Source organism: Amphibalanus amphitrite, unplaced genomic scaffold, assembly GCF_019059575.1.
Source record: "Amphibalanus amphitrite isolate SeventyFive unplaced genomic scaffold, NRLGWU_Aamphi_draft 000281F_arrow, whole genome shotgun sequence".
Classification (NCBI taxonomy): domain Eukaryota; kingdom Metazoa; phylum Arthropoda; class Thecostraca; order Balanomorpha; family Balanidae; genus Amphibalanus; species Amphibalanus amphitrite.
This window is the reverse complement of record NW_024881776.1, coordinates 57,348-70,576: the sequence shown is the minus strand read 5'-3', so window position 1 is coordinate 70,576 and position 13,229 is coordinate 57,348. Positions and strand designations below refer to the sequence as shown.

The 13,229-nt window shown below is 50.5% G+C and overlaps 1 protein-coding gene across 2 annotated transcripts in view; it reads right to left on the bottom strand.

The window, feature by feature from the left end:
• Positions 1-13,229, bottom strand: part of LOC122387319 (trafficking protein particle complex subunit 9-like) — an 80,318-nt gene that overhangs the window by 66,666 nt on the left and 423 nt on the right. Inside the window, exon 2 of one of the 2 annotated variants that reach the window (XM_043377424.1) lies at positions 12,026-12,157. The gene's annotated coding sequence lies outside the window, so the exon portion shown is untranslated. Of the gene's footprint in view, positions 1-10,522; positions 10,820-12,025; positions 12,158-13,229 lie in introns of those variants that run through there. The other variant, XM_043377425.1, reaches the window with a different exon arrangement.

Sequence of the window (13,229 nt, the reverse complement as noted above, 5' to 3'; positions counted from 1 at the left end):
CAAGCGTGAATTTAACTGAGCGGAAACTGAGCTAAGCTGAATTGAGCGGAAACTGAGCTGAGCTGAACGGGAACTGAGCTGAGCTGAGCGGAAACTGAGCTGAGCTGAGCGGAAACTGAGCTGAGCTGAGCGGAAACTGAGCTGAGCTGAGCGGAAACTGAGCTGAGCGGAAACTGAGCTGAGCTGAGCTGAGCGGAAACTGAGCTGAGCTGAGCTGAGCGGAAGCTGAGCTGAGCTGAGCTGAGCGGAAACTGAGCTGAGCTGAGCTGAGCGGAAACTGAGCTGAGCTGAGCTGAGCGTGAGCGGAGCACAGCCGGTTTGAGCGGAGCGTGAGCTGAGCTGAGCCGTGTTAAACTGAGCGGGAGCTGAGCGGGAGCGGATAAAACGGAGTTGAGCTGAGCGAGCTCACTTTTTTCTTGAGCTGTCACAAGTCTGTTAATGACGTCATCACACCATCTGCCATTCCCATTGACTGCGGCGCAGTTCATCTGTCACCGCCGTCAGCGAGACCGTCACGGTGTCATGGTGACGGGTCGTCGTGACGGATGACGCCCAATGACGGCCAATAACGCCTGGCCTGATGACGCCTGATGACGGCGGCGGCACTCTCATATCTCCAGTCAGAATGTCACAGACGACAATCAGCCGCGTCCTGGCAGCCGGCGGAGATCAGAGATCCAGAGGCATTCAGCCATAAGCGACACTGAACCACTGAGTGACACTGAGCCATTGAGTGACATTGAGCCATTGAGTGACACTGAGCAATTGAGTGACACTGAACCATTGAGTGACACTGAGCCTTTGAGTGACAGTGAACCAATCAGTGATACTGAACCGCTACCAAATGACGACGGAGCCAGGTTTACAAGTCGGCTCTGTCAATAAACGGGAACATTAGTCCCCTGGGGATAACTAGGACTAGTTACAAAAAACTCTACTTACATTAGGCACGGGTTGACTGGATATTGTTGTCGAACTGCGGAACATGTCTCTTATTTCCATGAGAGAAATTTCACCAAATACCGCTGCGGATGCGGGCTGACGAAGGTCTTACTCCCTAGCGCACAATTAATTAATTTGGCTGAACTGGCCTAAGGCTGCCGGGAGCGACTCGGTTCGGCTACCATATGGCCGGTGACACTACGCGACTGGTGACAAACGATTAACAACGACCACCTCCTACACAAGAACGTCGGAAAGTAGGCATTCAAGATATGGTAAAGGAACTCCAAACAATGGACCGTGAGATCTAACCACGAAGCAGTCATGAATTCCAGCCTCCACGCAATTTGCATCCATGAATACTGATGTGCTGAATATTCCCTTCCCAGTGTTTCGATAGCGTGGCCATGAAATTCCCACTCTGCCAGACGTCGATAGGATAAGCTCCATAGCAATACTGGTCTAGCCCTCACACGACCCACAACAGCACCAACAGCACCCAGCTCCGCCCGTGATAAGTTGTAGTCATACGGACTACCACTCCGTCTCTACATCGTGACGTCATATGCTGCGTTAGTGACGTCATCGCATCCCTACCGGGGCGAGGCAGCCTGTCACCTTTCTGAGCCGCCGTCAATTCAATATCGACGTTAGCATGGAACCTTGCACGGATATGTCACAAAACTGAGCCACGTAACACGTTATGCCGGTCCATTCATCTCACGTCACTGAGGGCCATCAAACACACAGCCTGGTGCCGAGGCGGTGACAGGGCGCACAAAAACGAGCGCGGGGTCACACAAAACACAACCGGGGTCACACGGCGTGTTACAGCGGTAACAAGGCACGCCCCAGTACACACACAATGGTAACAAGGGCAACCCGGGTCATACAGCGGTGACATACGCATAACACACACCCCAAACCACACTGGAAAGGAACAGTGGGTTCGAGCAGCCCCTCACCCGCTGCCCACCCCAGTGCAGTAGGGGACGGGGTGTGGGGCGCAGGATGGGGGCAATGGTGCGGGACGGGGACAGGTATGTGGAGCGGGGGGGGGGGGTGCGTGGGAGAGCCGCACATGTCATGCCGTGGGAACACTGAGAGTCGCAGTCGGTATTGAAACTAACACCTGACCCGGGACTATGTATGTAGAATAAAATGGAATGCGGCATTTACCACTGCATATCGGAGGCCCCGTCGCTTTATTCCCTATGTCGATATTAGAAGGGTAAAATAAAACATACATTCCAGGCTAATAATTATTTTCAAAGCGGAAGACTCACGAAGACCTTTGTAAATCAAGTTCCAACAAAATCAAATTAGTGATGCATCATTGTCACCAAATGTTCTGATCGTAATTATTTATTGCCTTTACCGTACCCTGAAATATGGACGAATGGAAACAGATAATCGTCCCAGCGGCGGCTCTGGCCCGCACTTCTATTTTCAGATAATCTCCGCACCGCTCCGCCGGTACCAGTCTCCGCGCTCAGCGAAGGTCGTCTACAAGGTCAACTACTGACCAGTGACCAGTGCCGGCCCTTCCACCGGGCCCACCGGTACCACGGGCAGAGAAACAGACCCTGAAGGACCCTGAAACAGACCCTGAAGGACCCTGAAACAGACCCTGACAGACCCTGGAACAGACCCTGACGGTGACCCGAGGGGCACCGGAACGGTGGGCCCCCAGCCAGCGTCGAGCGGGTGTACCAAGACGGCCCTGACGAGCTCGCCTCGGGGTCAGTCGGAGATGGGACGGACGGGGGTATCAGATGGACGGACAGGCACCGCGCCCTGCCCCGAGGGGGGACGAACACCACAGCCGGCGATGAACAGTGTCGATTTTGTACAGAGGCCAGTTTCACCAATAAAAAACAGACGGCTGCGATTATTTTTTGACAAAACGATAGTCTCAAAATGTCATTTACTGCTGAAAATACTACACCTTTTTGCACTCAAAATAGGCATCTTTTCATTCAATTTCGGCGAATTGCATTCAATGTTAGCGATCTCTCTATTCAAAGCAAATGAGAGATCGCTGAAATTGAATGCAATTTGCCGAAATTGAATGAAAAGATGCCTATTTTGAGTGCAAAAAGGTGTAATCGCTGACTTGAAAAATGCAATAACTTAGCTTTCAAGTGCTATATTATTTGGTCAGTAATTACTTTCCCACCGGTAAATAGGATTTATAGACTATCGTTTTGTCAAAAAATAATCGCAGCCGTCTGTTTTTTTGTTGGTGAAACTGGCCTCAGGTCTAGAAAAAAAAGTTGGACACATCGGTCTAACCGCTCTGGAAAATCAGCTGACTCACCTGGTCAGCTTCGTCACAATACGGATATACGAATACCAAAACTGCAAGTACAGGGTGTCTCAAAAGTTCGCTTACACATTTCCCATGTCAATAAAGCATATAAGAACCGGCCAAAAATCTAAGGTTTTGGTGTCCGTGTGTACACTAGACAAATATGCATGCTTTGACAACTGATTCGGAAGGTTGGAAACCAAACCCTTTGCTGTATCTCCAAAAATATTTGCCCATACCGATTTTCGTCACTCCGTCAGCTGCCGGAGGCTGATAAAAGGTTACCAGCTTTCAAGCTCTTGTAGGGGAATCCCCCGCAGTTTCTGCGTCGGATTTAGGTTTGACGAGCTCCCCGGCAACATCCGCTTCTCCCTGAAAGCCGATAGCTTGCATCGACACCATCCGTGAGTATTTTGTAGGTCTTCTCTGGCGCTAACTCCTTCATGAATGACTGGCGCCGACCTCCCAAGCACCATTTTCCTTTTCAAAACAGCCCCATTCCTGAACAAATGGGAAGTGCCAGGGGCAAATTTTTCGCAGCATATCGTAGCAGAATGTGTCGGCCATCTGTTTCTTAGACACATTTTGCAAAAGTTGCAAATCCCGAACGCTCGTCATTCCCAATGCCAAGACCTTCGCTGGGTTCCGGAGTGTTTTCCTCAGGAGAGGTTCTGCTTTGTAAACGGCCAAAACCTGTCCATCGTGCGGTTTTGTCCGGATTTTGTGTGTAAAAGAAAGCTATTTGCTCCAGATCTGCCTCTTGAAACTTCGTTAGATAAAACTTTACATTAATTGACACTTTTGGAGGGTCACTTGTCCTCGGCATTGACGATTTTCGCATTATTTTCCCTCAAAATTTAGCGTTATAGATCTTATAAACAATTTTAAATGATATTTTGTCTTTATTTTATGATGACCTGCAATTTTTGAAACTGGGTAACCTCTGTCTGTGAGCTTCTAGTCAGTTTTCAATAGTTAGGACTGCATTTTCAGCTGCTTTCCGGAGCACGAGTCTGCTGCGGTACAAGGGTCGTTCAAAGCGCACTTAGTCTCGCATGGTTTTGTCCTTCAAAAATTTTAGCCACCGTTTTTATTAGATGACCATCATGTTGTACTCATCCTCGCCGACACTTTGCCATGTGTCATTTCCGATCTAACCATTCCCATTACTCGTGAAGCAGAGAGTTTCTCAGCCGACCCGAGTATGCGACCTCCATTTTCATGCCTGATCCATGGTCAGAGGTGAACCCTTTTTGTGAGCTCATGAAGGGTCGAATGCGCTTGAAAACAATGAAGCTGCTTGAGGAAGGTGGTTACCAATGCCCATGCAAAATTTCGACTGTTAATTTCATGTTGATTCAGAATTATTGACAAAAAAGCATGGCTGGTACCTGTAAGCGAACTTTTGAGACACCCTGTACTTCCGTCTACCACACACTAAAAACCAGCGGAAATTGGCGGGGTCCCGTCGAATCAGTGCCTATCCCTCAGTGACTTCCCCGCACCTGCGCGCTGACTGATGACAAATACACAACCTGTGGCCACCAGCCGGAACACCCACCATGGGTAGTCTGACTGTATCGGCTGCCCAACTATGATCACCAGCCGGAACGCAGCCCCAAAGTCTGACGGTGCATGGACAGGAGCATGACTGCTATATGCTCGTCACTAGGCTGCTGAAGCCAGCCATCTGAACTGAAGCCCGGCAACTACCGACAGTTGCAGATTCCAGACTGTTGAACGCTGTCTCACCCCATAGTCCAACGGTTTACAAAGTTCCAACCGATTTACGCAGCGGGGGAAAGTTCCACCCAAAAGCGCGGCTCACTCTTGTGCCCCTAGCTCCCAGTACTGGTACTGGGAGCTCCCAGTCACCGATCACACATAAACTCATCTGCCGATGCGAGGAGTGCTAGCACCGCGGCCCAGGGGTCCGAGAGAGGAGAGGGCAGGAAAGAGGGAGGAGGAGAGAGGTAGGTCTCCAATGAGTCGCCCCTTACACCCCCGCGTGCCCACCCCGGCAGGCCGCGCGGCACGACCTGGCTATTTTCCACGCCAGGCTGACGGTGCACGAGCAGAATCGGTTAGCGGCGCTTTCACTGCTGGGACAGGGCACGGCACGGCACGGCACCACGCGGCACGACAACGTATGGGGGAGTAGGATTATTGGGAAACGGTCAAGCGCTGAGTGCACCAGGCAGTGTTTCCATAGCATTAGGTAATTCAAATAAAAATACAAAATACAAAGGTAATCTGATGTTTTGGTCGCTGAAATCCCTAAAAACGGACGCAAAGTCAAATGGCACAGAGACTCTGCAAAAAAAAAAATCCCATCCTAATTTCTTATCATGATCACTCACTTCTGATACGTTTTTTTTTTTTAATCAAGCACTATATCTCGACACCGTTTTCCATTCAATTAAACAAAATTCTTGCTCACTTTTTGTCCGCTATCGTTCCCCAGATCTGTGTTTCGCACCGGGACGAGCAATTACCCGTTTTTACGCGGTGGCCCGTCGCTGGCTAGCTTGGCTGGGGCTGTGCACTGACAGGGCGACGACAGAAATATCCCAGGAGACGGTGTTTGCGTTGGGGCACACCGGAAGGACAGAAATATCCCGCAGGCGGGGGGGGGGGGACGGCGGGGGGGGGGGGGGGGCGGTAGGTCTCGGCAGGTGGGACGACGCGTCAAATGTCAGGTGACACAACCACAAGAAGCGGCGCGGCGGGCGGTTGGGGCAGTCCAGATACTCCAGAAGCCAGCCTGGTTCAGCGGGTTTTGTTCCCGATGCTGCAAACATTGATGGAGACGGAACTGGGCTATATAAAACGAAGCGGCTATCATCGAGTGAACGATCCAATTGAATAAAAAAGCAAGTTTTCTTAGCTAGGCACAGCATCGACGTCTGAGCGACTTCTAATTTCGGAACTTTTGATTTCACCCAAGCGCTCGCCACGCTCCTTATGTTAACTTCGCCGCAGGTGACACAAACATGCCACTTCCCGACAAACCCCCTGATGACCGCAGCGACCCTCCAGTCGTCCCATCCCTCGCCGTGCGGTCCCAGCATGGTACCGGGACCAGTACCATCCAAACATCCGGTAAAGAGCGGCCCGACGCGGCGCCACCCGCTCCGACTTTCACTGAGGTCACGAGTCGGCGTCTCACCGAGGTCACAGGGGTCAGCGCGGGGTCACCGGCGGCTGACCGGGCGACCTTGTGACCGGCGACACCGCAGCTCCACACCTACACGGGAGAAATCGGAGGCTGATACGGCGCCGACTGATGAGGGGCCAGAGGCCCCTCAGCATGTGCTGAAGGGCCAGAGGCCCTTCAGCACATCCCGTGAGACCAACCACTGGCTAAGTTGGGATTTACATCGTGGAATGGAACTTCCTACGACACAATGTAATTCAAGGTCGACTGGCGACTGTCCTGCGCCTCCTTCCCACATATATGAAACAGATGAGTGGTGATTAGCTGGGAACGACAAGGAAGTCCTTTCACAACAGCATAAAAAGTCTCGTCTGGATAGAGTTATGTCGTTAGTAACGAGTCAAATGACCAGCTCATCTGTGTAGTCATTAGGCTGTATGTATCCAAACATGTCCCAAATTTCCGCCCACAAACACGTCCATCATAGTCGTAAGGCTCACATCACCCCATATCTCAGCTTCGCCCGGCTGTCGGTCCCTCCCATAGAGGCACCTTCAATGAATACATCACACGCCGTACCACGTCTCTCACGATTGCTATGCATAGAATCTGGACCAGGGTGATCCGTCGCATGAGGGTGTAATCTCTTCCGTCCATCGGATAGTGAGACAGCGAGTGGGGGAATTATTCGCCATGTAGGTAAAGACGGTCACCCTGTGAGTGTCGGGATAGCAGATGGAGGGAGAACGGATAGGAGCGTGTGTAACCAGCGCAACTGCAACAGATATGGGCCTCGTTTCATAAAAGGAATTACTTACGGCGTTCCGTCAATTATGCCAGATTTGGCGTATTTGATACCAATTCGGATTCATAAAGCCGGAGACCGGAGTAATTCACGCCATCGAAAGTACGGAGCTTCATTTACGGCAAATGCTCGATTCCGGACCAATTGATGCCATTTGGGTTTCATAAAACGACGTAATTAACGCCAAATATTTTATCAAGCTCTTGATATCAGTGGTGTAAACTACGCACAAAAATGTTGCGTGATTTTGAATTAATGTGAAGATTCGAAGCTAGTTTTTAATATATTTTATAATGTTGAGCCCGGTGAGAAAGAAAGAACAGCCAACACGAGAAAAAGAAACTGCAAATCTTCTGTACCAGTCGCTTTTTGTGGCCACTATCGGAATTTTGTTTATTCGCCGCGCCGCGCCACTTTCGTAGTTAGGCACTTCTGCTTAGCTGGCTTTCTGCTGTTTTTAATATATTGTTTTAATAAAGGATGGTCATCAATATCAATTTTGTTTTTTCATAAATAATTTTTAAGATTTAAATTCAACATAATTGTTTTATAATTTCTCGTAAAAAAATAAGTGTTGACATGAAATTGTAATTTGTAGGACGCTTGATAAATTACGGTAACTACGCAAATGTGCTTGGCTACGGAGGTGTAAACAATTCCAGTTGGGGCTTTGTGAAACGGCTTTATTTGCGCTCCGTAGTTTGAAAGGGTGTGAATTACGGAAAGGTGTAAGTTACGGCAGAGCTTTATGAAACGAGGCCCTGGTGACGCAGAAGGGTGCGGACTGCTAAGTACTCGCCACGTCGGTGCACATCTAAACCAATACCACAAAGAATGAAAGCACCAGAGCCATGTTACAATTTCAGCGGCTACGGTCGACGGTTTGGCTGTATTTTGTGACATCCGGTTCAGTAGGAAAGTGAAGAGCACAGTTGAACGCGCGGCTTGGCCCGCCGCCTACAGCAGCCACTCACAGAGTAACCTGAGGACCCGACCAAAGACGCTGAGACAGAAGCCATTCCAGCTATGACTGAAATTCCGACCCAACCTGGCTAGAGACAGGACCATTCCGCCCTCGGCTTCACCTGCCCCCAATTCAGGTCAGCGGGCAGCGCGCAGATCCTATCGTAAGAACCGGAGCCAGGAACTGAGTGGTAGTGTGAGTAAAAACCCGGCGAGCTGTAATTAGCGGCTGCTGAACCGTGGGGCGTGCGCTGCTCTCAGATGGAGGGAACGGGAGGAAGAGAAGCTTTGGTCAGTGACCAGCAAAGTTTCACAAAAGTCACGCACGAAAAGATGTGGGGAAACGATTCAGATGGGTGATAAGTAGGTACCTTATAATACTTATATAAATTCGTTCACACCACAAATTTCTATCGATTATTTTGTCACGATTGGGAGCCACGTCGGGCCACTGAAGAGTGATGACCTCGGACATCCAGGTTCGTCTGGCGCTGCCGCAGGGTACTAACCAGTGAAGACAGACACAATAAAAATTAGCCGCTGCCGCCGGTAATGGCACCGCCACAGGCCAGTCCTAATCCTTGCCGTGGTATTCCGGCGCGGAGCGACCCTCTCCGCGTAATATGAAGGTCACTGGGGTACGACAGCTGGACCGCCGGAACTGAGCACCGGGAAGATCACGCACGGACCGGAGTGGGAGTGTGGGACGGATCACACGCGCGGGCGGGACGGACCACGCACAAAAGTGGAGATCTCACACGGACGAGAATAAACGTCGACACAGTACAGGGCACTGCTAGGGGCTAGAGACACGGAACACTGGACAGGTAAAACAGAGAAAACATGAGGTGGGAGCAGGACCAATTCTGGCGTTCTCGCCTTTTGACTATACGCTGAGACCCCCTTCAGCTAGAAGAGTTAGTGGCGCAGCTCCCGTAACAACCTCACGGAGTCTAGACGTCGGTGTCTCCGCAGAGACCAATTTCGTCTCTCCGACAGAGACGGCGTGGTCTGCGTGCTCCAGATCGGGAGACACCCACAGACCGGCACGGAGACATTGCCACACCACAGACGGCAAAACAGGGACATCAGCTGCCGACCGGGGAACTGGATCAGGCACAGCTCCGCTCGTGGGAAACGGCACCGATCGGCCGACCGCGACGCCGCGCGCGCTCAGAAAACTGGCCAACGGAGCGACCTCAGCCACAACTGAGCTGGGGTGTGTGTTACTTCACTTAATGAGGAAATTTGAGAGCAGAGTGGACGAGCACAAGATTCCAAAATTAGTCAGTTGTTCACAGAAACAATCCAAATGATGAGAACTTCCAGTAAAAACAGACCTACATGACAGCTCATCGTTGAGAGGGAAAGACTGATGTTCGGGAAAGGCGGCCGCGACCAGGGATAATTCCTCCCTCCCAGCTCCCAACACTGCACTGAGGAGTGACATCTCCCGGAAGGAAGGTGCCTAATGCGATCATCTGCGCGGCCCCGGACTGCTGACGTCACGGCCGGAGACAACGGACCGGATCTTCCCACAGCAGCATCGGACCGTCGCAGGACCACCAGACCATCCCCATTCCCCACAGCGCCACTGGACCATTGCCGGATCGCCACAGGAGCATCACGGGACCCTTCCCGGGCCATCACAGGAACATCCTAGAATAAACGGACCATCCCCTCACAGTCATCGGACCATCACGGGACCATCTAAAGCTCCGGACCGTCACAGGTCGTCGCGCAGGATCATCACTAGACAATTACGGGATCATCACGGACCCAACATCAGATCAACCGGCTTCTGAATTCAGTCATCAAAAAAGGATGTGCAGACAATCAGAGTGCAGCTGATGGATCTATTGACGGCACAATCAGCACAAAAGGACGCACATTTCGTGATTAAGTAGCGCTGCAAGACGTCCAAGATGCGACACGCCGTTCTCCACCACAGCTGTGTTACCCACAGCAAAAAAAAAGCCGGACAGCCTCCCGTCACGAGAGAGCTTTCTGCATAGAAAGTGCCGGCAATGCTACAAAAAAGGCCGGCGGCACCTGACTCCGCGCCCGGAGGTGTGACTCCCCTACTGCCCAATGAACATTGGTCCTCAGTTTTCACAGAAGGCAGATGGCTTCCACCGGACAGAAATTCCAGAGTAGTAGGATATAGCCTTACCAAAAGCACTGGGACAACACCAATGCCACAAAAGAGGTACCCTGACAGGGGTACCCGAGGCACCATTTGAAGGTAGGTACGTCCTACCACAGGTACCCTGACAGTACCCCTCTCACATATCCCATTTGACACACCCCTCCGCCCGGTCCGGCGGGGCGGGCGGCGGCTCACCTGAAGTCAGCCAATCCCTCGACCAGTCACGCTCTCTCCCGCTCGCTCGTTCCACACGCCACGCGCGGCCCGGCCGGAGCCTCAGCCGGCACTCCGCCGAGCCGGCAGCATTCAGCACTCCGGGACACTCACAAACTCCTAACTCCGACACTCACTGGCTACCGTCGGCACTCAGTCGAAGTACCAGACCCCGCACTCGGTTTAAGGATCAGAAACCCACAGATCACAGAAGAAGGCACCGGCTTCCAGCGCACGGGGCCGGCACACCACACCCCGACGGCATCGCCCACTCGACTGAACGCCGGCCGCCGCCCGCCCCACGGTCACGTGACCAGGCTACGCCCCCGGCGTGGCGGCGGACCGTAGCGACATCTATACTAGCCTTACCCTGACACCTAGCGGCGGGAAGAGAAGCACGTATAACTAAGGACGGGCGAACCATGACTTGCTGACAGAGTATTGAATGGTGTCCATTATATAATCGCGTGTCCCATGTCCATATAGGCATGTCCAGATCACGCAGTAACAACATGTAAGCACCGACGTTAAATTTAAGACTTAAGTGAATGTAAGAGCACAGATGAGATATGAACTCAATACTCCATAGTAACAAAGAGCAAATAAATAAGTCAACTGTAACCGTAAAACATCTACTGACAAGGAAAGGAGAACGAGATAGTCACTTGAAGTAGTGCATGACGGGCTCAGGTGTCGGGGGCGGGTCTGTAGGTAGAATCAGTGTGGGTTACCAATTTCAGTTACCGTACCTGAGTCTAAAAAACCGTATGCATTGCAGACTGAGTCACGAAGTTTGTTTATTGGGGCTTTAGGTCGCGTCGGGAAGGTCTGATCCACAGCTTCCGTCGCTTCCATTCCATTGAGAACACTCTCTGCACTATCACACACAATTACAGCGATTGGTGTAGCAAAGCGGCATTACATTCAGCAAAAGCGCCTTTGTGGATTCGGTTAGCCGACGGGTAGAACTACTCTGTGTCACCGTACAAATACGGGATGGTGCGAAAAAGACAGTGAATAGAAGACTAAGAATGGGAATAACCATATTTGATGTATCATGCAAATGTAAAGAGGAGTTGTGTTTGTGATAAATGGATTTCATTTCACATTAGTGCAGCATGTAAGCACCCAGCATAAATACAGAACGAAAAACAAAATATGCGGAGAATCCAGGCTTAACCTCCTAACCACGTCTGACTGCTCGACCCAGCGCCATGTCCAACAATATAGGATAAGTTTATGGCATTAGTAACCAGAGCAGGAGCCTCTTAGCAACCAAAACCATGGATTACAACCACAAATAACCATGGACTTTGGTTATCCAATGTCCATATTGAAGCCTTGTCAGGGAAAAGACCGGAAAACATACCCGGGATCGGGCAGGGTACCGCCCCCATTACCCGCCCAGGGAACTGACAACGACACAGGCCGGGGAACCAAACCAGGAGCCAGCCCTGGTGCCGGGCCTGGCGACAAAGCACTTACCTCCATGGCGGCCACTGTCGTTCCGCTGTCCTCTCCCAGCTGTACACAGTAGTGCGGGACGGTCGGTGAGATTAACACCTCAGCAGCGTCACCGCACACCACGAGCACACACTCCACTCCGACGAAGCACGGCTGCAACAGACACAGCGGAGGCACCGTCAACATTGAGAACGGAACCGAGGACTCTATGACAGAGTAGTTATGAGAGGACGGAGCACTCTTATGAGAAAACTGGTATACCATGAACGTGGAACGCTGCCGCGGATACGATGGTACGGGACAGCAGTACATGGTTATGAAACTATGGATACTCTGTCAAAAGTGAGCAGTGCCATGGACTATGTATGGTAGAGTATGAGAGGACAGACCACTGTTGAGACAGCATTTGCACTATGAAGTGTAGTGTAGGCCCAGGTACAGAGGAGTAAGAAGGCTAGTATGTGAGCCATGCAGCGCAACTTTGTTGGCTGTATGGTTGTACCAAACCTCAGAAAGCTATGTTTTTTAATGACAAAGCAAATTGAAAGCTTCAAGAACCTTAATATGATGTTAAAAAATGATTTTTTTCACAACATATTTTTTCAAATAACTATATCATAATCTTAATAGTTAATTCTTCACTCAGATGTCAAACAGGCCTTGGTCTTTCAGTTGCTATGAAGGGGGGGGGGGGGGGGCTCATGATTTTTAGTTTCAAAATTGTACTTTCACCACAATTGTATGCTTATGAAGGGTCATTGGCAAAGCTTTCACATAATTTTTAGTTTCAAAATTGTACTCTTTCCATAGTTTTACGCCTATGAAAGAACGCAGAGTCAGACAGACTACTGGGCACATAATCAGTCAATAAATGGATATCAGCTGCAGGCATTCAGGGTTGGCATAACAGACTTAAATTGTTTGAGTTAAAACATTTGGGTTTTGCTAATAATATTGTGACTAACTAGGACTAACTTAACACTAAAAAATACTGCTGATAGATATGTAAGTCAAGTGCATAAAAACATGACAGAAGTTGTCATCTGATGTAAGCTTGTTCTTGTTCTTGTTGGGGTAGGATGTGTAGCCTTGCGACCCAGACATCCAACTTTTCTGATTAAAGTACATGACATTATAACTATCATATGCAGGGGAATGGGTCATTCAAGTCATTTGCCTCTCCACAGCATCTGCAATTGACGAAATTAACAAACTGATGATAGTT